General features: G+C 35.2%; 1 protein-coding gene across 5 annotated transcripts in view; it reads right to left on the minus strand.

Moving 5' to 3' along the window:
• LOC123533219 (piwi-like protein 1) overlaps positions 1–18,712 on the minus strand; it is a 90,278-nt gene extending 71,566 nt beyond the window's left edge. For 4 of the 5 annotated variants that reach the window (XM_053519610.1, XM_053519612.1, XM_053519614.1 and 1 more), the window contains exons 1-2: positions 18,663–18,712; positions 263–3,293 (exon numbers count right to left, since the gene is read on the minus strand). The gene's annotated coding sequence lies outside the window, so the exon portion shown is untranslated. Of the gene's footprint in view, positions 1–262; positions 3,294–7,322; positions 7,428–18,662 lie in introns of those variants that run through there. The other variant, XM_053519611.1, reaches the window with a different exon arrangement.
• Positions 18,713–26,138: the final 7,426 nt, after the last annotated feature.

Consider the following 26,138-nt stretch of genomic DNA (forward strand, 5'->3'; position numbering starts at 1 on the left):
AAAATTTCGCTAATTTGAAATTTTGCATGTGTTCGCAAGGTTTAATATTCGCAAAATTGTAAAAACGGTACCCTAATTGAACTTAAATTATACTAATGGCGAATATTTACACAAGACTGATTTACAGGAAATTTAAACCTTAGCTAAAATTTCTGCTTTTACAGTTATCTGATTTTAATAATTAAAGGTTGCCTTATCAGGAACAGGGCTATACTTTAAAAGAGAAATATTTTTCTTTATACATTGTATATCTGATACTCACTAGTCTGAAACGAAACTCAGTTCAACACAGACTGAAACTGGCACTGACTGTGTTTTGGATCTGTTCTGCTGAGCCCAAGTTCCTCACAAACCAATACTGACCTCTAAATGCGTTGATCAGCTGTTTCACAGAATTTCAAGTCCTTTATAATCTTACACTGACTTCCAAATGCATCCTTTTAATGGCAGAAGTGCCAATCAACTGTTTCAAAGACCCCAGCTAAATTATAAATGAAACTGACTTTGAACAGTATGTGTCAATAAGCTGTTTCACAGAACTCAGACGCCCATCAATAATTATTTTAACTGACCGCTAAATGTGTCAATAAGCTGTATAACAGAACTCAGATCCACACTTCCACCAAAATTAATGATCGTGTTGATTACCTCTACCACAGAACTCAGATCCACACTTCCACAAAATGTGTTGATTAGCTGTTCCACACAACTAAGATACCTTCTTCCACCAAATGTGTCGACTGCTGTATCACAGAACTCAGATCCACACTTCCACAAAATGTGTTGATTAGCTGTTCCACACAACTAAGATACCTTCTTCCACCAAATGTGTCGACTGCTGTAACACAGAACTCAGATCCACACTTCCACCAAATGTTTAGATTAGCTGTTCCACACAACTAAGATCTTTTCTTCCACTAAATGTGTTGATTGCTGTAACACAGAACTCAGATCCACACTTCCACCAAGTGTATCGATAAGCTGTACTACAGAACTAAGATCCCCACTTCCACCAAATGTGTCAATTAGCTAACTAACAGAACTCAGATCCACATTTCCACCAAACGTGTCAACCAGCTAATTCAAATAACTCAGATCCACATTTCCACCAAATGTGTCGACTAGCTGTAACACAGAACTCAGATCAACACTTCCACCAAATGTGTTGATTAGCTGTATCACAGAACTAAGATCCCCACTTCCGCCAAATATGTTGATTAAATGTATCACAGAACTCAGATCCACACTACCACCAAATGTGTTGATTAGCTGTATCACAGAACTAAGATCCCCACTTGCACCAAATGTGTCGATTAGCTGTATCACAGAACTCAGATCCACAGTTCCACCTATGTGTCGATTAGCTGTATCACAGAACTCAGATCCACACTTCCATTAAATGTGTTGATTAGCTGTATCACAGAACTCAGAGCCACAGTTCCACCTATGTGTCGATTAGCTGTATCACAGAACACAGATCCACACTTCCACCTGTGTTGATTAGCTGTATCACAGAACTCAGATCCCCACTTCCACCAAATGTGTCCATTAGCTGTATCACAGAACTCAGATCCCCACTTCCATCAAATGTGTCGATTACATGTAGCTGTATCACAGAACTCAGATCGGATCCCCACTTCTACCAAATGTGTCGATAAGCTGTACCACAGAACTAAGATCCCCACTTCCATCAAATGTGTAAATTCCCTAATTGACAGAACTCAGATCCACATTTCCACCAAATGTGTCAACCAGCTTATTCAAAGAACTCAGATCCACACTTTCACCAAATGTGTCGATTAGCTGTATCACAGAACTCAGATCCACACTTCCATCAAATATGTCAACTAGCTAATTCACAAACTCGGATCCACTCTTCTACCATATACAGTAAACCTCGCTTATAAGGAACAGCTCGGGACTTTTAAAAATTGTTCCTTATAACCGGAGTTCCTTATATCCGTACAGCAAACTAGTTCCTTGTAACCGAGGTTAGTATAACGAACACAATTTGTATAGCGAACACAATTTAATAGCGTTTGAAAATGGCTATGTGTTCTCACTTCGGACCGACCATGAATCTTTATGTGCGAATTTTGCGAGTCTGTCCATTTTTATACTTATCTTGCACAAGGAAATTCTACACTTAAAATGACCAAACAAACCAGCCAAAAGAATATATTTTGTTTCGTATCCATTTTGAAAACACTGTGAGCCAATTATTGTTTATCTGGTTCAGGAACGGCTATGAAAAAACAACACAATCAATCCTGTGACTGTCCTGCAAACATTCTAATTTCAATCATCATTTAATCCAATTATCGCGTTAACGGTGAACTCAAAACTGCTAAGTAAGCCACGTGTTAAAAAACAAATTATTCGTTACATAATCAGAGTGGTTTTTCGCGTGTTGATTAGATTACGTAAACACACAATACTACGTGTACCTTAATCGACCATTCATCTATTGGAAATGTGAATCTCTGATTGGCCAGGAGCAAAAGAGTCATCGTTTTTTTTTGACCGACAGGAGCAACTGTTTTCCTTGTGTATTGATCAAGCACGCGCCAAATATATACGTCCCGGGAAATCGCGGCTGAGATTTTCTAGTGTGCTTTTTCAAAACGTATGCGTCCAAATATGCAGAATTAAGCGTGTAATAAGATTTGGGTATGTTTATCATTATACTTTTTGTGAGTCTGTACAAATGCAGGGATATAAACTAAACAGTTTGTTATTTAGGAATATAGACTGAAGTATAAATCACGATCGTCTAGTATTTGGTAAATTTTAAAGATGAGATTATATTTTTTTCTGTTTATCCTGTCCGTGAATTAACATTTTCCGATTTTTAATAATTATTTTTGTCTGTTCGCTATAACCGAGGTGTTTTCCATTTAAGTTCGTACTTTGGGACAAGAAAAAGTGTTCCTTATAACCGAGTGTTCCTTATAACCGAGTTCCCTATAACCGAGGATTTTTACATTAAATAAGGAAGGAATAAGATCGGGGAATTGAAAACTGTTCCTTATAACCGAGTGTTCCTTATATCCGAGTTCCTTATAAGTGAGGTTTACTGTACATGTGTCAATTGGCTATCATTACAGAACTCAAGATACCAAACGCCACGGTTTACTGTTTCATAGAACTCAAGATTCACATTTACTAAAATCGTTGGCAATACGGGTCGATGTCTGATTATCTTGAAACAGATATATTATCTTCAGCTACGAATTTGTTTATGACTCTAAAAATCAAGCAGCTTTCTGTTGGTCTGCTGTTTTGTCGTAACTCTGAAAGATAAAAATAGAGCATTATGACTGGCTTCCCAAAAAGCACAGTTGATCATTTAGCTGTTTGAATAAATAACTAGGCTAAAGCAGGGAAAACACAAAACTTCCAGTCGACGTCAAGAAGTTCAATCTGCAGGTATGGCATCTGAAAGTGTAGATCTAGTTATTTAACATAACCTATAATCAAATACACTTTAACATGCATAGTATGTCATAATTATAATCATTTAGACCCGTTTTAAATCTTTTATTTCAATAAAAATTTCTGTGAATTTGTTTCTAAATAAAGTATACACTTCTTAAATGTCTTGGTTCAATTAATAGTCAAAGCTTTTACCTAAAATCTGGAGGAAAAGTACCGCAATCTTTAACAAGAGCACCGCTTTGCGGGTGCTGACGCTCATCTGATTTTTTTTGTATAATAGAAATATTGTCCTACCCATGATTTTCTAAGTCTAAAAAGGGCCATCATTCTTGCAAAAAGCAGGATAGAGTTATGTTTTTTGATGTACAGTGTCCACTTATGATGGTGAAAAACTGTTGCAAGTTTTAAAGCAATAGCTTTGATAGTTTATGAGAAAAGTTGACTTAAACATAATATTCAACCAAGAAAATGATTTTTCTAAGTCCAAAAAGGGCAATAATTATTGCAAAAAGCAGGATGGAGTTATGTTGCTTGCTGTACAGGGTCAGCTTATGATGGTGAACAAGAGTTGCAAGTTTTAAAGCAATAGCTTCGATAGTTTAAGAGAAAAAGTTGACCTAAATATAAAACTTAACCAAGAAATCTGATATTTTCTAAGTCCAAAAGGGGCCATAAATCTTGCAAAAAGCAGGAAGGAGTTATGTTTCTTGCTGTACAGGGTCAGCTTATGATGGTGAACAAGTGTTGCAAGTTTTAACGGAATAGCTTTGATAGTTTAGGATAAAAGCTGACCTAAACATAAAACTTAACCAAGAAAACTGATTTTCTAAGTCCAAAAGGGGCAATAATTCTTGCATAAAGCAAGATGGAGTTATGTTTCTTGATGTACAGGGTCAGCTTATGATGGTGAACAAGTATTCCAAGTTTCAAAGCAATAGCTTTGATAGTTTAGGAGAAAAGTTGACCTAAACATAAAACTTAACCAAGAAATCTGATATTTTCTAAGTCCAAAAGGGGCCATAAATCTTGCAAAAAGCAAGATGGAGTTATGTTTCTTGCTATACAGGGTCAGCTTATGATGGTGAACAAGTATTCCAAGTTTCAAAGCAATAGCTTTGATAGTTTAGGAGAAAAGCTGACCTAAACATAAAACTTAACCAGGCAACGCCGACGCCGACGCCGACGCCGACAACCGCTCAAGTGATGACAATAACTCATCATTTTTTTTCAAAAAATCAGATGAGCTAAAAACTGAAAGATTTCAAATAACTGTTACATATTTTTGTTTTGATGCTGCAGTGGTGAAATTTCGCATTACCTGATATAATGTTTTTCAGCAAATTGTTTATCTTATTTCTTTACAAATGGCATTCTATTTTAAAGGAGGATAACTATTTGCGAACATTTTAAGTGTTCAATAGTATGGAAAAGTAAGGGGCAGTACAATAAAACATTTGTATTGCACAGGTTGGTTGTTTGGTAAAGATGTTGATATTCTCTTTTCTATGGATAAATCAAGTCCATTTTATAACAGTCATAAATGCTAATTTCTTTTCAACAGTTGTGTCTCTTATATTTAGTCTGCCAAAAATTGCTTGGAGCAACAGTAAACATAATCAAATCAATGAAAAACTTGATTTGTGTCCACTGCACAAGGATGCCCCCACATACTGTGCCATCCTCATGAAGGATGTTTGACTAAACGCTTGAAGCAAATTGTACTCAGACAAGGTTGTAATCCAAGCAACTTTGAATCAGCAGTTCTTAAACAAGAGGCCCACTTAAGTCGCTCACCTGGGGCAGACTAAGTCGCTCACCTGGGGCAGACTTTGTCCTAATTAGATCTTGACTGTGACAAAGTATTAAATTTAAAAAGGAATTAAGAAATTGTTTTTACAAATTTAAATTAAAACAGATTTTTAAAAGTATTTACATTTTTAGCTCTAGTGGCCCTAAAAGGGGCCAAGTGCCCCCATTTGAACAAACTTGGGAGAGGACCATATAATTATGCTACATACCAAGTTTGTTTAAGATCCATCAAGCAGTTCATGATAAGAAGTTGTTTAAAAGGTATTTCTGTTTTTAGCTATATATCAGGGGCCAAGTGCCCCCATTCGAACAAACATGGGAGAGGACCATGAAATGATGCCACAGACCAAGTTTGATGAAGATCCATCAAGCCGTGCATGGTAAGAAGTTGTTTAAAGGTATTTCTATTTTAAGCTCCAGCGCCCCCATTTGAACAAAATTGGGAGAGGACCACATAATGATGCTTCAGACTAAGTTTGATGAAGATCCATCAAGCGGTTCATGATTTGATTTGATTTGAGTTTTACAGTGCACCAACACAGTATAGGTAATATGGCGCCAAACAGGACTACAAATTTTGATTTCACATCTCATTTACATCGGAATAAAAACATGAGGTATGGAATCAAAATTTGTATACCTGCTAGAATTACAGAGTTAAGCAAAACCAAGTGTTAAGACCCTATTAGTCGCCTCTTACGATCATGCAAGGGTAAGGCAGTGGTTCCAATTCTTTTCATAAACAGATCATCCCAGAACCGCATGGGGCATTTCTATTTTAGCTCAGCAGCTCCGAAAAGGGGCCAAGTGTGCCTATTTGAACAAATTTTTCAGAGGACCTTATAATGATGCTACAGACCAAGTTTGATGAAGATCCATTAAGCGGTTCGTGAGAAGAAGTCATTTAAAAGTATTTCTATTTTTAACTCTAATGGCCCCTAAAATGGCCAAGGATACGATTACACTTTTCTCCAGTTTCAACAATATATTTTACAAATTGTGATGATACGAAGACATTTAGCAGCAACTGGCAGTATCTGATATTGAAGTTTACAGTTAAATTACCAGTCCTCTTATTTAAATCTTTTCATAAAGAAGTTGTTTCGTTTTGTGAAAGCAGCCAAACATAGACGATCTACTTTCGATTTCAAAAACTACAAGAAAATACAATTTAATGTTTCGCCGATTTGTTTACTTCTCGAAAAATAAGAATTAAAATCATTTTTAATATCAGTAGTAACTAAACAAACCAGTAAGAGCTTCTTCTTCCAATAATTTATCTGTTTACTGACTGCAAAATTCAACCCACGCAAAGTTTATAGAAATCATACGATGCGTGTTTACGTTCAATGTGGGAGAATTAAGGCTGATCGGCTATGTTACCTAACGCATCCAGACGATTCAGATTTTGTTTTTAAAAAAGCATTGTGTGCGTTTCTGTAATTTTATATACATTTTTATACGCTTAGAAATTATTAGACATGCGTATTTGCATTATTTCTATACGTAATTTACGCTAATACGCATCTTATCTGGAGCCCTGTGGAACTATTTTTTGTCTTTCTCTGGATGTTACCCAGGCTTTGTAAGCCTGCGCAATTCTTAAAATGCACATTTATGCTTAATGAGTTACATTGGAGTATTGCACAATTACAAGTCATAAATATGACAGATTACATCATATATTGGTCATAGCAAAGGGAATTGACACAACTTAACTTCATTCATGCAGTGAACTGTTTGAAGTTTGAGAAATCTAATGGAACTACGTCCCTTCACTGTGTTATTTGGTTCATTTAGAGATCGTTGGATAGCAAGGACTCGTCAAAAGGCTTTCAGCCTTTAGCCGACTCAAAAAACAGTCCCGTAACTCTGCATTTTTTTTCTGAAAGAACCTAACATGCCCCATGCACAACTACAGTAGTTACTGATAACTTGTGTGAAGTTTAATTAAATTGTGTCAAGGGGATGAGGAGAGATGGTGCGCACAAGATTGTGTCTATGGACAGACAGACAACCTGAAACCAGTATACCCCCCCTTACAACTTTGTTGTCGGGGGGTACAATAAAATTACCTAAATGCATCGCCGCGCATAGTTTAAAACATTTTTAGAACGTTCCAGTCATCTTTTTCTTTTAGGATACCATGAGTAGAGTCAGTAGACACCTGATGATGCCTGTAGTATATAGAGAACGAGAAGTTACTTATTTGGCCGGACAAAAAACCTAATCTTACAACTTTCTTCAAATATTGTATGAACACGAATACATCTATGACCACCATTACATTTATGACATACTGGAGTACCTGAAGCAGAAAGCTCATGAAAGTATTTTAATGGTTATTGTTTGGGACTGTTGTTGCACCTCAAAAACTTTCGAAGATTTTAGTATCATTTGGGTTGCAAATAATTATGCAAAGAAAGTTAACGATTCCTACGTGTTGAAGTTGTGTGCTTGTGTTAGAGAAGAGTCTTTGCAAGAAAAAAAGAGAAAAGTTGCTGGAGAAATGAAAAGAAAAATTAAACAAGAGCACCGCCTTGCGGGTGCTGACGCTCATCTGATTTTTTTTGTGTAATAGAAATATTGTCCTACCCATGATTTTCTAAGTCTAAAAAGGGCCATCATTCTTGCAAAAAGCAGAATAGAGTTATGTTTCTTGATGTACAGTGTCCACTTATGATGGTGAAAAACTGTTGCAAGTTTTAAAGCAATAGCTTTGATAGTTTATGAGAAAAGTTGACTTAAACATAATACTCAACCAAGAAAATGATTTTCTAAGTCCAAAAGGGGCAATAATTATTGCAAAAAGCAGGATGGAGTTATGTTCTTGCTGTACAGGGTCAGCTTATGATGGTGAACAAGTGTTGCAAGTTTCAAAGCAATAGCTTAGATAGTTTAAGAGAAAAAGTTGACCTAAACATAAAACTTAACCAAGAAATCTGATATTTTCTAAGTCCTAAAGGGGCCATAAATCTTGCAAAAAGCAGGATGGAGTTATGTTTCTTGCTGCACAGGGTCAACTTATGATGATGAACAAGTGTTGCAAGTTTTAAAGCAATAGCTTTGATAGTTTAGGATAAAAGCTGACCTAAACATAAAACTTAACCAAGAAAACTGATTTTCTAAGTACAAAAGGGGCCATAAATCTTGCAAAAAACAAGATGGAGTTATGTTTCTTGCTATACAGGGTCAGCTTATGATGGTGAACAAGTATTCCAAGTCTCAAAGCAATAGCTTTGATAGTTTAGGAGAAAAGCTGACCTAAACATAAAACTTAACCAGGCAACGCCGACGCAGACGCCGACGCCAACGCCGACGCCGACAACCGCTCAAGTGATGACAATAACTCATCACTTTTTTTTCAAAAAATCAGATGAGCTAAAAAGAACAGCCGAAAAAATGCCCAAAGAAACACAACACAAATAAAATGTAACTGACATATATTGCAGTCTGTTTCATTAAGGACACAGATCTTTTTTTTAAAAAAACTTAAAGGCCATACCAAATTGATTAATAGTTCTTCGGAAAATTTTCAAAAAAAATAGGAGCGGGCGAGCGAAATTTTTATTTTATTTTTTTTTTCTCAATTTTGATTTTTTCAGAGGTGGGTAGATTTTACATGGAGCGAGCGGGCTTTTTTTATTTTTTTCCCCAGCTTGAACCCTTGAGGAGGCGGTTATGATTATATATAAAGTTAACATTTCTTTAGAAATAACACAGAAATCAAATATTTACAGTGTGGGTAACACAGTATATAGCTTTTCTATATGTTTTAAAGACTACATGAATGATTTTGCAAATAAATTCTTGCCAGAACTCAATGAATCACTTTTCTTTTTTTTATTTTGTTATTTTAATTACTAAGGAATGAGTGTCTCATTTTTAATTTTGATTTTTCTACATTAATCTGAAGACGTGCTTATTTAATGGCACAGGATGAGGAATATTTAAGACAAAACAGGCACATGATTGTGTGGAATAACATTTCTTCTGAAACACAGTTAGATGGCTTTGACACATGAACAAATTTGTGCCCCTAGTGGAACTCCAACCCATAGAGGTGACAGGGGAAGTAATAAACCACTTGACCAGTGAGACCTGACAGAATTGGGCATACAGATGCTTAGACATTGCTTGAATCCCTTTGGAATAATTTTTAACAGATCATGATCAGGCTAGCTTAAGCTTTTGTGGTAGAGATTCATTTCAGGCAAAAATAATAACAGACGGACAAAGAACGATCCCAATATGACCACCCTTAAAAGTGTTGTTTGTTGTGCTTTGACTGAACTAGAAATTTAGAGTTGCGGAAGTCTGGTTTTTTTTCAGTTTCTTTCGTTCAATCAATTTACAGCCAATTTTAAATATATCCTGGCATCATGTGTACAAACAGGCAAAACTGTGGTTACAAAAGGACAGAATTTGTTAGAAATTATTTTCATATCTACACTACTTATTTGAAAAGCTAAACAATTTTTAAATTGACTAAATGCTTTTTGATAGAATATCTGACTGATGTACTATTTAAAGGAGTTACGTTCAAAACAATCTGGGTCGAGACAATGTGATAGGTCGGTCAGGATCCGTGAACAAATATTTTTTTAAGATAGTAGTTGGCCTCAGCTTTGGGCTCTAGATCTAACATGCTGAATTAAACAACTGATAACAAATGGTTTGGAAACTTTATATCTGAACAATATTTCCAAATATTTTAACTGCATCCCCGTGCACGTCTTACAAGTCGGACTTCGTTCTTTTCACTGTATTAAACAAAAGTAGAATGTGCCTATTTCATTACCTACCGGCACATCGAAGGCCATGTGTGGCACTAGCACAGACACTCCAGATTTAAAACAGATGATGAACAACACCATAATTCCTGCCTTTTTTGAGTTTGGAACATCAGCTACATGTATTACGGACGCATGAAATCCAATCAATATCACTTCGACGCATTAAAACAGCGATAAAACCTGTTTTGCCGTTATTATTCCGGACCGCGTAATCGAAAAAAAATATTTTTTTCGGAGATTTTTATGTACATGCAGGCGCGTAATTTTTATTTTTTTTTTCTCTGGAATGGAATTATTGATGCAGTAGTTCCGACGAACGACATATCTATTTGGTATGGCCAAAACTGTCCAATGATCCCCTAATGGAATTTATATGACCGCTGATCCCCGACTTAGGTGTCCGATACAAATCTCTCCTGTCCGATTCAAGACGTTTTTAGAAAGCATCATTTTTGCCTTAATGACGGATGTAGATCCCCAAATAGATTAGAAAAAGTCGAAGAATTGCTTTTGGAAAGCACGGTTTAGGTACACAAGGGTAGAATGCACTTTAGCAGTCCCCAGAAGTTTACAATGCGCATGCGCAGCAAGTTGGGGGTGTAGGGTAAAGCAGGGGTGTGGTAGTCCAAATAATTGTACCCGAGAGTTGAATATCATTATATTTTTTGCACTTGTCGATATCCGCCTCTAGGAAGACAACATAAAATATCAAAATGTAAAATCGGTCTACCCGAGGTCTCATTATTTAGACTAGGGGTGTGGTGGCAGCAGCCCCCAAACATATTCATCTCAAAATACAGTTACCCTGTACTCTGGTTCTAGGATTTCGGAAGTTCCGTATTCCTAGACAACCGTATGAGGATAGGCTAGGATTACGGAAGTATTTAAGAGGCATCAAATATATGCTAGGACATGCATAAATGACATGTAAAATTACTTATTTCCTATTATTATTTTGTGCTATCGATCCGCTGTTTTGGGTTAGTATAATTTTAATGCTGGCACACCGAAAATATTATAGAATTATCTATGTTTCATATATACGTGCAATTTTTGTCATCAAATCAACACAAATGGTCTTTAATAACATACAATATGGTTATAAATAAAAAAAATCAAAGCATAGAATATTTCTTTAAACCTAACTTTTACCCTCATATTTCGATAATATTTCCACGGGTCGCCATTAATATATAGCGTTTAAGATTATACTAACCCAAAATGGCGGATAGATAACACGGAATAATAAGGCAGGCATAAAAAAATCGCTATTTTAATAAAGTGAAATAAAAAGTTTACAACATCATTTATGCATGTCCTAACATATTTTTGATGTCTCGTGAATACTTCCGTAATCCTAGCCTATCCTCATGGGGTTGTCTAGGAATACGGAACTTTCATAATCCTAGAACCGGACCGGATCGTAGCCACTGCCTTTTAACTTTTAATATTTAAGACATTATTAAAGGTGGATAATCAGATTTTGGCTAAGTAACGGATTTGTTTTAAACTTTAACATCTGATCATTTACACTCATTTATGTTCAGTTAGCGCTTAATACAAGTTAGGTTTTCACTGGAGATATTTTTAATAATTGGTTTTCCTATTGCAGTTGCCCAACCAAGATCGAGTTATTTTATCATAAGTATAAATGTGATAAACATACTTTACCTAAGAAAATGTATAACTAACCGATACATTGTATTATATTCGTAAAATAATTGCATTAACAATTACATATATAGATTGAATTCATTAGAAATGCAAGTTTGAAAAATTATTATTACCTCCCTTTGACTATCTTGCGCAACCAAGATAGAATGGAAAAAAATAAAATTCAGAAGCTACATGCATTTTAAAACCTACCTTTTGATTCAGATTGTTAAATAATTGGTATATCTATCCAATGCGAATGTAAAACTCGGAATTATATAGGAATAAAAAGAAATACCAAGCATTTTAAATATTTTCATAGATTAAAGGGGAGTAATTACAAATTTTTATGAAAATCAATAAAGTATACATTTCTAACAGGGATCTAACTCTAAGTAATGGGTGTTTTTGTTTTTTAAATAAATCTCTGACAGAATATACAAAAAGTAAAAAATGTCACTAAAATTTGCTTAAATGTGATTGACAACCTTTAAACCACAGGTGCCCGTCCAGTCTTGGTGCCCATATGGGTGCGCCACCTCAAAAAAACAAAAAACAAACATTTCGAGCAGACCAAATAAATTCCACAACATTTAAATGATATGTTTAGCTTCGGCTTTGTAAAAAAATCATAGTGTATCCATCCGCCATTCTAAAAAATCATTGTGTATCCATCCGCCATTCACTGTTGAGGTCATGTAAGGTCGCGTAGGAATACACATAATAAATTATACATGTGCGGACCAAATACCAGGAGTATATATATATAGAGACGACAATGTTTTCCAATAGATTTATTCTAATGCCTTTTAAGGGGAAGTATCCCCGGGAAAGGGGTTTTCTTTGGGGGAGCATATTTTCAGAAAAACGGGCTTGGTAGTCTTTTGGGGGGTGACATTTTTAAAATAATTCGTTTATATAGAAGTTTTCAGGTGCGGACCAAATACCAGGAGTATATATAGCGACGAAGAATTTATTTGGTCCGCGGACCAAATACCAGGAGTATATATAGAGAGACGAAATTGTTTTCCAATAGATTCATTCTAATGCCTTTTAAGGGGAAGTATCCCCGGGAAAAGGGTTTTCTTTGGGGGAGCATATTTTCAGAAAATGGGGCTTGGTAGTCTTTTGGGGGGTGACATTCTTAAAATAATTCGTTAATGTAGAAGTTTTCAGATGCGGACCAAATACCAGAAGTATATATAGCGACGAAGAAATTATTCGGTCCGCGGACCAAATACCAGGAGTATATATATAGAGGTCAGGCATTCTGCAGACAATGTTTACCCATAATTTTACGTTCAGATCAAAAGATAACCATGTACTTTGAATGAACCCATTAACATAGTTCACAGAGATGTTAATATGCCTTGATTTTGATTGCAAGTTTCAATTGACCGTTAGCTATGGAAGAAGAAAAATTTACACACAATGGATGATAATACAAGACATTATTGGAGATGCTAAAAAGTGGCCAAAGCTAATTAGATGACTGTTTTGGTAGATAGGTGTTAAACATTTTGATCGTTTATTATTAGCTGCATTCGTGTATGTCAATGAATTTAATCCAGATATATTTCTAAAGTGGGCTTATCTGACAAATTTGTGCAGGGATGAGAGCGGATATAAACATTTTCGCGATTTATTCCGTCTGTTTGACTAAAAGAAATACAATCTATATGCATTTAATGTCACAAATAACCGATACGAGTATATTGATTTTTTGTGTGTGTACGTAAACAGTATCTCGGAATAAAGACTTTACTAATTTTGTGCTGGAACTGTTCCTTTAAAACTTGGATATTTCGTTGTTCATTTGCTGGGAAGTAATTTTGGACTTCTAACTGACATGTAAGTAGTTTTTATATTCGGTTACTTTACGGAATAAATAGCATTAGTTTATTGATACAGACTATAGTCACCTGAGGTTAGGGACTTTTTTTTTTCAACACTGTACGGAATAAATAGCATTAGTCTTTTGATACAGACTATAGTCACCTGAGGAAGGGACTTTTTTGCAACACTATAGGAGAGATCGTGTTTGTATACAAATTCTATTTTTAGAACTGATAAGACAGTGATCGGGTGGGCAGAAGCCGACCGTCCATGTTTTTTGTAAACAGTGATGTTTTTCTAACGGTCTTAACTTTCTTAAAACACAAATTACATAAATAATTTTTTGATCAATGGAAAGGTTATAAAACAAGCAATTTATTGATTACTTTTAATTGTTATTTCGAAATAAAATGGATTATGAACGCTTAACTTACACTGTTTTTCTAAAGGTTGTGAAAATCACTACGCCGCTTTTAAAATTATATGTCATTTAAAACGGTTATTCATTGAAAAAAGATATTTGGATACAAAAATATGAATATTGTTAGTATTTCAAATCTTTTTGAATTTTGAAAATCCATCAATGAGCAAAAAAGTTATTAAAAATTAAAAATTCTGATTCAATACGCAAACGGTGTTAAAATCATTTGTTTTGCCAACCACCAGATAAACAGATGTTAACGCGTGACGTCAAGGCGATCTCTCCTATAGGTCAGAGACCACCAATTCAAAAAAGTACAGGGAACTTACTGGGAATGAGGTAAGTGTATACCTGGGAATAAGGTAACGTCTGTGCGTTCTGATTGGTCAGTCATGTAAACAAACCCAGGAAGTGATTATTTTTTTTCAAAATTGATATTTTTTCACTGCATTTACAGTATTTTATTATACATTTTGACAAAATTTGCTACATTTTATGTGTATTGAAAAGTAGTTTTATCAAACGAGTTTCTCCCGCCATGTCAATGATGTAAACAGGGGGTCATCTCATTCACACGAAAATTACTTAAATAAAGTATCACTATTCATATGTTTTTCGTCCGATATTTTGGTAGAACTAAGATAGTTCTTGAAAAACTTGTAATTAGATATACATGTTTCGATGTATGGAAGGCCGTACACGCCATAATGTTACAATATATAGGCTGAACACCACTAAATCCAGCTGTTCTTTATTTCATATAAAATCCACCCACTTCATAACGGTGTTTCGACATTTTCTAGCATATCAGATTTTCAGACACTTATATTCCCATAAAGAACTAGATCGCTACTTTAGAAAAACAAAAAGAAAAGGGGGTGCTAACTTTTATATAAGAAAACTACAGTTCGTTAAATACAACGGTCAACCCGCTGAATTTACTACTTTTCGCTTCTTTCAATTTCTCTTTTCGTGACATTAAATTCTTACGCCGCCATTTTTATCTAGCATGCGATAGGAATATGCCGATTTCATTAGAATGCAAAGTGATACATACTGAAATGCGGTAGGGTAAAAGTAAGCATGTTGCTGCCGAGAAAATGCACTAGGAAAGGAAAAAAGATTAGTACTATTTATATTTGGACTACTTGTGGCTAGACCTGCGGAGGCTTACATTCTATTTGGTAGTGATCAGCCTATAAGAGAAAATTTTTGTTTGATTTTTCCATGAATTTGCATTCATTCTCAAGGTACACCTATTTCACAATGATTCTGCTTTGTTTTGGTGCAAAATATTGAGAAAATATAGAGAAATGACAATTCATTACAGGTCACCCCCATCCCCAAAAATATGCAAAATTTTGCCCTGTGCAAGCAATATTTCAATTAATTTTACCTTATTCATGGAATTTACATTTAACATCCATTTAATCGTTACGATGTTTGTCATTTTCATTCAGAAACATGCTAATTTCAATATTATTTAGACAACTGAAGTGCTAAAATGCGAGAAAAGACATTTACTAGGTCCTAAAACGAACCAAAATAGTGCCACCTGGTCGAAAATTCGATCTAAATTCCAAAAACACAAGAAATTTAAGCGTTTTCAGCCATTTGTAACCGTTTTACATCATAAAGAATAGATTAATGGCATTTCCATTCATTTTCGAGGGGTTTCAGAAAATAACATGTATTGCCCCTTATTGGCTGAACACTACTAAATCCAGCTGTTCTTTATTTCATATAAAATCCACTCACTTCATAACGGTGTTTCGACATTTTCTAGCATATCAGATTTTCAGACACTTATATTCCCATAAAGAACTAGATCGCTACTTTAGAAAAACAAAAAGAAAAGGGGGTGTTAACTTTTATATAAGAAAACTACAGTTCGTTAAATACAACCCGCTGAATTTACTACTTTTCGCTTCTTTCAATTTCTCTTTTTGTGACATTAAATTCTTACGCCGCCATTTTTATCTAGCATGCGATAGGAACATGCCGATTTCATTAGAATGCAAAGTGATACATACTGAAACGCGGTAGGGTAAAAGTAAGCACGTTGCTGCCGAGAAAATGTACTAGGAAAGGAAAAAAGATTAGTACTATTTATATTTGGACTACTTGTGACTAGACCTGCGGAGGCTTACATTCTATTTGGTAGTGATCAGCCTATAAAGTCTATGGGAAAACAATTGGTGGTCTCTAACCTATAGGAACTACTCTTTAGAATTGATCAGGTCGGATATCCGGGCACTTCAGCGTATCGCGTTGCGTAGCAACAAGCGGAGGTGACAGCAAACGCTAAATTGTAATTGAAAAGCGTTTCATGTTTCACTAGTGCTGGTTGTTTTTCTCTGCTTAAAGTAAAATTTTGGGCAATATTAATAAGTCAGTGAATTTATAATGTAGCATGCTGTTCCAGAAATCACTCCCGAGAAAGAAACCTTTCTTTTTTAGGTTTCAGACGTGATATTCATCATTGATCCGTGTAAGCTGCAAGGTCTCATATTTGTGACGGACTGGATGAAAATTATAATTTAAAAAATCGGAGGTCTTTTTAAAGTAAATAAAACAGAAAATCTATTTCATCTAATTAGGTTTCTCCATTCGTTTCACTTTTCTCGTTCTATTTAGTAGCCTGCCATTAAAATAGTTCTGAAAGCCAGAAAGCTTATACTGTGGTGTCAAAAGTGATTCAGTCACTCCAAATTTAATCAGATCAACACCTCTTACCTAAATTCTCATTCGTATGAAATTTAATGAGAGGTGTCATAATTTAAAGCTTAATAGCACATTATGCGTAAATACTGGAGAAGGGATTTTTTTCTCCCTCGAAGGGTATCAGGATCACAATAGCATTTATAACACAAGGCGGTTTTTTATATGTTACAATTGTTTTAAATGTAATATGACATCTAGAGCTACTGTGTTACACGCGGAGATAAAATGATATATATAATAACTGCATGCTAGTTTCTTTTTTACGAAAAGCCAGGACGTATCAATAAATTGATGACTTCCAATTACGAAAATACTAAAAAAAATACTGATCTCTGTTTTGTCAATTATTTAAAACTGAGAACGATAATTTGCACGCTTTGTCTAGAATAATGTTAGTCATTTCTTGTAGTTTTCAATATCCATTTTTTTTTGTTAATTGTTAGACTGTCACAATTGACTGCTTCCACATACCACAAAATTAAAACATTCATTCCAGTCATAAATCACTATGGAAACCAATCAGTATGTGGTATATTGATGAAAATCAGTTTTGACCAGTTCCTAATGACTATCACTTTTTAATAGATTGATTTCCTGTTTGTTTTATCCCTCTGATGTACCCCTTCGGGGCCTTATGGTAATTTCCTGTCTTATCCGTTTGATGTATGCCTTCAGGGTCTATGATATTTGGAAGATGCACATTATTGTTATTTGCGTGTCCATTGACAAAGGGATTAATAGAGCTACTACATAAAAAAAAACTTTAACCAATACACATGCCCGAACATTTAGTTCATTTGAAACTTTAAAATTAATTCACCAAACTATTTTTTGGCTGGAAGGACATTTCTTAAAAAAAAAAAAAAAAATGTTTGCAATAAGATTACATATAGAATAAAGTATAAGTTTTCAACTTTATTTAAATGACTTTCATACTTAATGTACTTCGACATTATAGCATTTTACATTAACTAAATAAAATATATCGCACAAAGTACATTTCAGAAAATGGCAACAATATAATTATTTCAGAGCATTAAAACATTTAGAAAATCAGCTTATTTAAAAAAGACATAAAAATATCAGAAAATTAATTTACTATTTATTTGATTTGTTCTTTCTTAAAAAGAAAAAAAATTCAAGACACTTGAAAGAGATGAAAGAAACAACTGCTACGATTTCAAGCAAAGAAGTTGAATAAAAAAAATGTTTTGTTCTCAGATATTTAGTTTAGATTAATATATATATAGCAAACTGAGAAAATGTTGAATAAGCTTGGGAACTTGTTTTAATTATATCTGATCCGTAGCGCCGAAGAGCAGACAATACATAATCTGTCACTTTCCAGACCGTTTTAAAATGCCACAAAATCAATTATCACAAAAACCCTACTTTTTTTGAAAAATATATAGATTGTACCATAGCGTAAGGACTGCAGATGATAAAAAAGATGACTCTTGATTTGTATTATTTGAGAATTAAAACATCACAACCCACACCGCTAGTTAATTCGCTACGAATTGCGAGGGACTGCTTTCACCTCCAAGGTAATTTGCATAATCGATTGCTCCGGATGTGACGTCACGCCGACCTGATCAATGGACTACTTTTTGACCCCAATACAGTGAGAAACAAACACCGATATATAATTTCAAGAAAGTTACATTAATACAAGAAAATAAGACCGGAAAGTTTCTGGTCCGCGGACCAAATAACAGGATAATGCCATTTTTTTTTTTTGGTCCCAGGTCCGAAACTCGTGCCTGTGCGAGGCAATTCAACTTTCGGTTTGACCTGATCACGGGCCGTGGCTGATGAAAGCGCTAAAAATAGCACAGACATAAAATATTATTGTATCTACAATTGTAACATGCTTCTTAATTATTATTAGCTAACACAAGTTAAAATATCTGTACACAGCTGTACAGTTAATACTTATTATAAAACAAACTTTTTTAAATGAAAAGAGTTCTGAAAAGTTTTACCTGAATACGCGCGACGTAAAATGCTGAGGCTATATCCTAGTATACGGTACAGCAGTGCACGTGACTTGCAACATTATTCTATACATAGGGCGTGACGTCACACAATGCTTGCAACACCATTTATAAGATAAGATTATTTTGAGTTGGCAATAAAAGTAACAATACAACATGTATAAGCACTCACTCCAGGTGCTTTTGAACCGACTATGTATTAATAAATTTATAACGAACAAAAATAAAACAAGCTGTAAAAGAAAGGCATGATTAAAAGAAATATGAACATTATTTAAAAGGTCTATTTTGTATTAAATAAACCTAAAAATATATCTAGCACAAAGACGGAAATAAGATGATATATCACAATCGGTGAGATCAAGTTTATAAAACAAACCTAAAGACATAAACTAACCTATTCCTTACAACAAACCCAACATTAGTCACCGCAGTAATTGTTCTAGCCGGCATCTCGACTTAAACCATACATAAACAAGCAAGTCCCCCAGAAACATTCCATTATTCAAGAAAGCTAAATTGGATGATTTCAAACAATTTATAAACAGTTCTAAGGTCAATCTCTTAAAAGATGCAGAGGCTATTTCAGTTGAAGACCTCTGGATCAGGTTTAAACTCCTGATATAAGAAGGCATATCTAAGTCTGTCCCAATAAAAAAGGCACAAAGCAGCTACTCCCATGGGTCACCCAAGATATAAACGATTAATCAGAAAATGGGACAAACTCTATCAAAAGGTCAAGTTGCACAGAGATCAAAATCAGTATTGCAGGCAATTCAAAACCATTAAAAACCTCGTCCAACATCTTATGAAACATACATCGAGAACATTCTTGACATCCAACATACAGCTAGACAATTCGCACTCTTCTAAATTCAACACTAAGAAACTTTATTCACTCATAAAAAATGCCAGACAGGACAAGCAAGGTATTGCTCCGCTAAAAGATCAGACAACTGGTAAAATTAACTCAGAATGCATTGGTAAAGCAAACATCCTGAATAAACAGTTTCAGTCTGTTTTTTCCGGAGTTTCTGCACTCTAACTGACCCAACTATGTAAGAATGCCCCTGGATAAAAACAAATACCCATTTATGGCTGATATCCTCATTGACCCCAGAGGTGTCCTGAAACTTCTCCAAAACCTAAAGGCGGGAAAGGCTGCTGGCCAAGATTTGTTGCACGCCATTGTTCTGAACGAGCTCCAAATTGAGATACTTGACATAGTATCACTGATCTTCCACATATCTTTAAATACTGGTCAACTCCCATCGGAATGGACGAAGGCAAATGTTGCCCCACAGTTTAAAAATGGTGATATTAGTGACCCCGCAAACTATAGGCCCATATCTCTAACATGACATTGTGTTCTATGTAAACTCTTAGAACGTATTAAATTATTGCTTCTAGCCTATCCCCTCACTTCTCAAAGCACAACATTCTATACGAGCTGCAACACGGGTTCCGGGGGGGAAAAAAGGGTCCTGTGAGACCTAGCTAATAGAACTTTTTGATGAAATATCAAGGAATCTTTCCTCAGGTAAACGAACCGACCTTATCCTACTAGACTCCAGTAAAGCCTTCGATAAGGTCAACCATCTTAAATTATTATTCAAACTCCAAGAACATGGTGTCCCCAAACAAATCGTGTCATCAGGTCATTCCTAATAGGCAGATCCCAGTCTGTCGTGGTCAACGGTCATATGTCTGATCAGTCCCTGTCACATCAGGGGTCACTCAGGACTCTGTCCTGGGGCCCCTGCTCTTTCTACTGTACATTAACGATCTCCCTGATACAGTCACCTCCCAGGTCTTTTTGCAGATGACACAGCCGTGTACCTCGCAGTTTCCTCCCTCACAGATTGCCAAAGATTACAAAATGATCTCCTTAACTTAGAAACTTGGGGGGTGGGGGGGATGTGGGACATGGACTTTAACCCCAGCAAGTGCCAGGTCCTTCATATCACACGTAGCAGAAAGCCCATCCAGTTTCCCTATAAGCTACATGGTCAAATACTGTCCCCAGTTAAGGATGCAAAATACCTTGGTATCGACATCAGCCACGACCTCAGCTGGAACACACATATCAACAGATAAACAACAAATGCAAACAGAACACTAGGTTTCCTTAAATGCAACATCAATAGAAAACACGAAAACGTCAAAGCAGTATCATACAAAACACTGGTCAGACCACAATTAGAATACGCATCATCTGTATGGTCCCCCACACACAGGTTAACATACATAAGCTTAAGATGGTCCGGCGACGCACAGTCAGATGGGTTAAAAGCGATTATTCACGATATATACTAGTGTAATGGACCTACAGAAGACCTTAGGCTGGAGCACACTTGAGAAGAGACGCCTAGACTCCAAACTGATCATGTTCTACAAGATTTATCACCATCTTGTAGCCATCCCGCTTCCAATTTACTTAGAAGTCCCTACCAGGTTAACCAGACAGATGTAACCCCTCAGTCTCCGCCAAATTAATGTCCACTCGGACTTCTTCAAATTCTCCTTCTTCCCTCATTTCACAGTCCTGTGGAACAGGTTACCCCCGCATATTTCGACTCTGCTTGATCTTGAATCCTTCAAGCAGGCAGTGGCCCTGTTCCAGTATTAAATATAGCAGTTGTTTTTAACCTTAATTCTTTTACTCTATTACAGTTTTTAACATTTTAATAATCATGCTATGTCTCATATTCTTACTATGTCTGGAAGACTTCTTCCAGTTTTACTTCTATTCTTCACTAATACCCGGCGTGCACCCTGCCCATAATACTCCCTAGAGGCGTGAGGCAGTAACCATAGATAGATAGATAGATAGATAGATACACTGTAAAATCAAATAGATATATATCATCGCCCAAAACTTTCAATCTAAATGTGACCTATTCGATGTCAGCTCCATCGCAAATACTATATAAAAGTACATCAACACACGAAAGAAAATCACAGATCGGTGCTGTCAAAAATGTCCAACCTAGGTAAGTTCTATTGCTACTTTAATAATGTTTACTTAAAACATTGTCTTACCAAAATTTTATGAACCGTGATATTTTCACTTCTTAATCAAGTACCAATATACATTATTTATTACTATTTCAGGGAAATAGCTCAATTGTAAAAGAAAAGAGGTCGAAGTGAAACAAAACAATGAAGGTGAAAACGAGGTAAAAATACTCTTAAATAAAATAAGTAATGTACTTGAGAATATCTTTTTAACCCATAACAATTATGGAAATATAGTTTCAATTCGATATATTCTGTGAATATTAAGTATGCACTACATAATTAAGCACGATAAATGTTACCACCTAGCAAAATATTATATACTATGAACAGAACATGATTATTATCAGCATTTTTTTATGTACCATATGTTTTTTTTAACAGGTAAATGACCTCACACTCATGCAAATGACGAAACAAAAACAAAAACAAAATATGAGTAACACATACAGGTATTTACTTTTCAAATGATCATTTAAGAAGACATCAAAATAAGTAAATATTAATATTTTTTAAGTTGCCTAGCCCTGTAAAAATGTCAAAAGTTTCCAAATGTAATTTACAACATTGTATTTATTTTACAGGAAAGTGGCATGTTAGAAAGCCAAAGCATAAATCAACCCATTACAAAAGAGGTAATTTTTACTTTTTTCAATAATAATAATTATGATGTAATTTATTAAAAGGTCTATTAAAACACAGATGCAGTTATAATTTATGCATGCATACGCTCGCAAGCCAATCGGCATTTTATTACATGTCATTTAATTGGATGAAACATCATTACAACTATCACAAATATTCAGTATGTTTTATTTTCCATATACATTTTTGTTTACAGGTGGTGACTAAGTATGGCATACCGTACATTATAATTTAACAAAAGGAACGTGCTTCCTAGATGCCTTCTTAATGTTTTTATTTTTAATATCAACAGGAAGAGGAATTCTTGTAATAGAAAATATAAAACTGTATATAAATCTGCCAAACGGCAGACTTTGTTCTGTACCGAAAAGAATTTTCAAAAAGGAGCTAAAACTACCCCTTAAAATTATACAAAATAAAGTATGTATATGCTGATGAAACAGAATTTATACCAAAACCTTGCAATATCAATACTTTTTTTTAATCATTGCTTCATGTTTGGTGCATAGTAAATAATTTATTAGATCAAAGATCCACAGAATTTCAAACGCTTATCATATCTGTCAACGATTTTAATTCAAACAGATTTTAAATGTGAAAGCAAAACTGTAGTCATGAAAATAAATTCTGAGAAATGTAAATGTATAGAACGAATGATTTTAGTGCTTTTGCACGAATTCTCACATATATGCTCTCCGGTCCCTTCGAAAGAGATCATAATTTGGCTTTTTACTCAACTTTCGCTGCTCTTTTGACAGTGTTTTACATAACCAAGAAATAACATTTTTAGACAAAAATATTTTAAATTCATTACAAATAGCAACTGTAAAGAAATGACTTACCTGTTTACTAAAAATAGTCCAACTTTACTTTTAAAACCACACAGCCTTACAGTACTTTCAACAATCTGTCCACAAAAATCATTTTTCAAACCAGGAAGTAATAATTCCCTGGAGCGTTTTTTTAACAAGTAACTTAGGCCGTACCGATATCTTTTTACGGTTTATATGTTTATTTGTAGCGTAATTTTAGCTACTTTTACAATATATTAACATGTGTACCGATTATTGTATGATATACATATATGTGTGCAATATAAGGACATTTATTGCATGTATTAAATAAATAGACCTCGTACACTTGCATTTATTACAACGGTACATCTTTGATATTTGTTCTTACAGAGAAATATTTTTATCTTTTATAACACCTATTCATGAAATAACTTTACAAGCGTCTTATTTTAACGTTATTGTACAAATTTTAAATAAAGGTGAAACAATAGTTTTGCGTACATTGATTTCTTTCTTAACCACTGTTTTAAACACCATAAAGGGCACTGAACATTCAATTTTAACATAACATCGCTAACGCTAAGGTACCATGGCGACTGTTAAAAATGGTCCATTCATTGGCAAGTATTTACCGCTATACAGCGCCAAAAACGTCTTCGGCAAAAATGTCTTACTGCTAAATTTCTTTCTATGGCGGACAAATACAGCTTGGAAGTAATAAGTAATAAACGTCTGACATTTATACGGCATTGATCATTACACCGATGTCAGATTAGTAAGCCCTATTTTTAAACAATTATAAATGTCAGTTTAATATTCAACTTGACATTTGGTATAACTTGTGGCCCAACCCGTTTGCTAAGAAGCTTTTGATATCCACGTTATTACTACATGTGTTTATTCTTCCTTTTGTTTGTTTGCTGATTTATTTGCATGTATTGTATAGCATTGTATTGCCGTATTCCTTAAGCAAGAAAATATGCTTAAACTTAAAAAAAACTTGACATTTGAAAGGCGTGGTTTTCTACAGTATATAACCTTACATTTGATTCAAAGTCATTGCTCTCCGTTGCTATTTAAGAATAACTGACAGTGTAGTTTTAATAATTTAGACCAGTATGGAAAATATTGTGAATACTTTCACCGACGCAGATGAAGGGGGATGCGGGATTGCCCGGGGTTGCGATTTCCGTAAGGTATTTAAAAGAACTTTTGTTTAAATAAATGACAAAGTCATATTTTTCTTTACATTTTTTATTGCACAAGCTTTCATTACTAATACTGACTACACGTTTCCACTAAAATAAGACAAAATAAAGTCATCATTCGACTTCTTACAATGCACATCGAACGGGTTTAAAACGTCCTTCATTTTTCGTTCCGAGAATCGGTTCATGATGTAATATACGCAATACAACCCGCTGAATCTCTATCCTGTATCTGACTGAAGCTCTTCCAATAAGGCCTTTTTAAAACTTGGTCAAAATGAACTTTGTAGTGTTCTGGCCTGTTACCTAGTGAATCAAAAAATCGTCTGGTCCACTCTTAGGAAAATAAAAGGCCACCCAGTGCTTTCCAGATCCCTGACTCGTGTCTGTATTTGAAATGACGTATTGTCCCCTACGTATTTGAAGTTGATCCGCAGCACATATTGTCACAGGGTACTCTTTTAACATTTCCTCGAGTTCGTAGTTATTCATTTTTAAAATCTATATTTGTTCCAGTCTATAGTATCTTGCGTCATGCTTTTCCGATATTTCTAACGTAGTGGGCTGTCCAAATCGTAGCTCATAGTTCTGTCCATTTTGTTCCTTTGTCGCTTCAGATCGCTATTCTTTTGTGACCGTCTCATTTCCGACCTAGCGAAATCGACCGCTTGAGCTACGGGTGTCACTAGTTTTACTACGGGAAGTTCCTCCCTTTCTTGTTCCTGTTTTAACTCGGCCATTTTTCTTAGATGAGCGCCACTACCCACGATACAACGGTCCTTATGATCTGGTCTTACGTATCCGTCCCTCACTTATCCGGGTCTGAGATATACGCTACCCACTTTCCCTGTTTATGATCGTACGCCTCTATGGAGCCCACTTCAGCGTTGTGAAAAGCGGTATGATCCTAAATTCTTACAAGGTTTATTCATTCTCATCCGATTCTCGTTCGCCTTCTTTATATTCTTCTTTGCTTTCGTGATCGGGCCACATCGCTTCAAATAGGTCTTTTCTCAGTGCAACGGTTTGTCGAATAAATTCTTTGACAGACATGCCGCGTTGACGCCAAAGTTTCTTAGCCGACTGTAGAATCTGCCGCTGAGTAGGATCTTCTTGTAGCTCATAAAAGTGTATTAGAAATCGGGCAAAATTTTGTCTCAGTTTCTTTCTAAGTTGAGGCAATTCGTCATTAGCAGTGCGACGGTAAGCCTCTTCAAAAGAGAGCCCTTGTTCTGTATACTCGTTTACTTTAGCTTTAAATTGTTCTTTAATAGATTGTCTGAGAGGATCTTGAAAACGCTTATCCCATGTCTGATGGCGTGATCGCTCTTCTTTAAGCTCAACTTTTCTACGTTTAACGGGAGGTCCCTTAAACAAAGGTCGTTTCTGTATAGAAATATCATCATCATCATCATCATTATCATCGTCATCACTATAGTTTCCTTCGCCACTGAAATAGTGTTTTGGTTTAAATTCGTCATCTATTAGTTTTCTCTTTCTCGGATCATCTACTTCAAAAATGTTATCGCGTAAACGGTGTTGTTCAGGTGTGCTCGATTTTAAGTCTATCACCAAGTAACCGTGCGGTCGTGATGTGGCTTATTCAAACAGTTTCATAAAGATGTTACTTGACGAAGGGTAAATTCTCCTTGCCAATGTGGCTACTTGCTGTCTGTCAATAGGATTATTAAATAGCACCAGATACTGCGTATTCAAAGCGTTATCTCTACAGGCTTTACCTTGAGGAAACAAATTTTGGGTGAGATACACCTACGACAGATATGTTCCTGTGATGACTG

This window comes from Mercenaria mercenaria, chromosome 12 (assembly GCF_021730395.1).
Source record: "Mercenaria mercenaria strain notata chromosome 12, MADL_Memer_1, whole genome shotgun sequence".
In the NCBI taxonomy this organism is placed as follows: Eukaryota; Metazoa; Mollusca; class Bivalvia; order Venerida; family Veneridae; genus Mercenaria; species Mercenaria mercenaria.